This window comes from Crocuta crocuta, unplaced genomic scaffold (genome assembly GCF_008692635.1).
Source record: "Crocuta crocuta isolate KB4526 unplaced genomic scaffold, BGI_CrCroc_1.0 scaffold943, whole genome shotgun sequence".
Lineage (NCBI taxonomy): Eukaryota > Metazoa > Chordata > Mammalia > Carnivora > Hyaenidae > Crocuta > Crocuta crocuta.
In genome coordinates this window covers 144,535-147,983 of record NW_027528208.1, presented here as the reverse complement: position 1 = coordinate 147,983, position 3,449 = coordinate 144,535, and positions in this window count along the sequence as shown.

The window sequence follows — 3,449 nt, the reverse complement described above, 5'->3', positions numbered from 1 at the left end:
AAAAATTTTTAGTTTTTTTTTTTTTTTTTTTAGGATTTGAAATCTGAATTGATTCCAGTGGGTTAAAAGGCATCCCAAGGGAGAGTCCTTGGGGACTGAAGAAGATCCCATGTTTCCTCAGTCTCAGAGAGCATAATCCCTTTGAAAAGATGTTTGAAGGGGTTCCTGGGTGGCTCAGTCGGTTGAGGGTCCGACTTCGGCTCAGGTCATGATATCACAGTTCGTGGGTTCAAGCTCCACATTGGGCTCTGTGCTGACAGCTAGCTCAGGGCCTGGAGCCTGTTTCAGATTCTGTGTCTCCCTCTCTCTCTGACCCTACNGACTAGAGCCTGATAGACCCAGTCTTCCTCTGAGCTAGAAAACAAAACAAAAATGAAAAACAAAAAACCCCAGATGGCCCTTTAATTGGGTCTTTAATCCAAACAAAACAGCAGAATTTGATCATTTTATGTTTTTCCTTGTTCCTTGTACAAGGAATATCCCCAGTACTGTAACATTCACCCCAACAGACTGTCTGGGGGTATCTGAGGAGACCCTGTCTTTTTCTGGGTATCTCTTCCATTACCTCTAGGCCCAAAATTTTGGTTCCCCATCCTCGACCAGTCTAATTCCTGCTCCTGAGTTTCACTGGGGCTCTCAATCACCCTTAAGGGAGGTTTCTTGCATTCTCCAGAACCCACTTCTGTCTCTGACTGTTTCCCTCACAAGGAAATGGATCCGTGGATCAAGACTCTGCTTTTGTTTTGTATCTAGGATATGTCTCAGTCACACACACTCAGCCTCTGAGGATTTCACAACCTCCAAGGCAGTACTTATAGTCCAATTTTCCTATCTTTGTCCATGCATGGAGATCTCAGGACACTGTGGTGCCCGTCTTTTACCCTTTTCCAGTGTCACTTCTTCTGTCTCCAAAGGCAAAAAGTTCCATGGAGGGGCTCCTGGGTGGCTTAGTCGGTTAAGCGTCCGACTTTCGCTTGGGTCATGACCTCGCGGTTCGTGGGTTCAAGCCCCGCGTCGGGCTCTGTGCTGACTGCCAGCTCAGAGCCTGGAGCCTGTTTCAGTCTGTGACTCCCTCTCTCTCTGACCCTCCCCTGCTCACGCTGTCTCTCTCTCTCTCTCTCCTAGAAATAAATAAAACATTAAAAAAAAAGTTCCATGGATCCCTCAGGGACTGGGGGCCCTCCTGTGGAAAGGCCACCCAAACTGGGGTGGGATCTGACTCCCGTCTTGCAGGAAAACCTGGACCCCATGGGTCGAGGTGAATCCCAAACTAGCCCCCTAAATGTGAGAAATAAGGCAACTGCCTCAATCAAAAGAGGGATGAGGAGACTCAGCACAGTGAAGCGAGGCTTTAATATACATTAAATATACATGATAGGCAATTTATATCCTATCATGCATGTCCCTCCTGATTCCTCATTGGCTAAGTACTACAGAGGTTACAACCTTACCCAGATGTTGCCTATGCCCATATGAAGCAAAAAGTAGTCTGACTGGAACGAATGTACATTTCCTGAGGTGATGCAGAGACTTTCAGTCCCTACTTTGTTCTTTGATGCATGCTCATTGTAAAGCCCATGAAAAGAAGCCCATGAAACAGAGAGAGGAAGAATCTGGAAGTGAAATGTTCAAGGGTTTGGGACTCCATTATGTGTGTGTGTGTGGCGGGGGGGGGGGGCATATATATTTCCAATAGGTTGTAAACCTACTTTTAACTAGACAGCATGGTGTTATTTGGTAATTATGAAAATGAATCATCTCCCTTACTTCTCACAGGTCACTAGTGCATTGTCCTCTCCTAGCCTTGAATGAAATAATTTGTTGCAAACCACCTATGAAAATGAGGTTTCAACCACCAGGGATGCAGCAAGGGGAAGATGAGAAACTCTCATTATCTTCTTCCCATTTTGGTCCAAGCCTCCTGAACTGGAAAAGGCNCATGACCCAAGCAAAAGTCGGACGCTTAACCGACTAAGCCACCCAGGCGCCCCAATTGGAGTGATGGGGGTTTCGAGCTGACATCCAAGAAAGAATTCTTGAGACATCTCTGGTGCAAAAGGTGATTTTAGTAAAGCACAGGGACAGGACCTGTGGTCAGAAAGAGCTGCATTGGGGTCATGAAGAGTCACTGCTTATATACNTTGGGGAAGTTCTCTGCTATAATTTGTTCAAGGACTCCTTCAGTGCCTTTCCCTCTCTCTTCTTCTTCTGGAATTCCTATGATACGGATATTATTCCGTTTGATTGTATCGCTGAGCTCTTGAACTCTCTTTTCGTGTTCCTGTACCAGTTTATCTCTTTTTTTTCTCATCTTCTTCTTTTTCTATAATTGTGTCTTCTAAATCACTTATTCCTCTTTCTGCTTCTTCAATCCGTGCCTTGGAGGCCTCCATTTTATTTTGCATCTCATTTATAACTTTTTTTAATTCATCACAACTATTTTTAATCCCCATAGTCTTTGTAGCAGTAGTTTCTCTGATGTCTTCCATGCCCTTTTCAAGCCCAGCGGTTAATTTTATTACTATTGTTATAAATTCTTGTTCAGTTATGTTGCTTATATCTGTTTTGAGCAGTTCTTTAGCTGTCAACTCTTCCTGGATTTCTTTGGAGGAAAGTTCTTTTATTTTATCATTTTGGTTAGCTTTCTATCTCTTGTTAGTTTTAAAAGCTTGTTATGCACTCTGCACCTGCTAGTGCTGCTGTACCAAAGAAGCTCTTCGACTGTCCAGGGCCTGTCCGTTCGGAAAGTGTTCTTTGAATGGTGTCTCTTGGTCTCTCTTGTTGAGACCTTGGTTATTTTATTTTCCTACTTGTAGTAGTATTTGGGACTCTCCACCCTGTTTGCTTTGGCTTATTTCTTGAGGTAGCCCTGGAAAAAAAATCAGACAGACAAACACACAGGGAACAAACGCACACAAACGAACAGACAAATCCAACAAACATGCAAACCGAAAGAGAAAAAGAAAAAGAAAAAAAGGAAGGGACACATACAAGAAAAAAAAAAGAGGAAAAAGGGAAGACATAAATAAAAATACACAAAAAAGAAAAAAGGAGAAAAGAAAAAAGAAAAAACCCAATAGACAAAGGACAGTCTAAAGCATAGAACCAGAATTCCCAGCTACAAATAAAGAGCCGGGTATATGCCATGCTGATGGAAGAGCATATACAAAGAGAGAAATGACAGGGCGGGGAGGAAGTGAAATTGGAAATGAAATGAGCAGGCAGAGAGACTAAGAGGCTTAATTCAGAGAGAGAAAGAGGGGAATATGGTTGGAGACGAGGCGAAAGAAATGACGATAATGATACTCAGAGAAACTATATAGTCTGCTTACTTCAGAGAGAGAGAGAGAGAGAGAGAGAGAAAGGTAGCGGTGGAGGTGTAGAATTTACATCTAGAGAATGGATTAAATGTGACTGTTTAAGCAAGCCAGTGACTGGAATTAATCAGG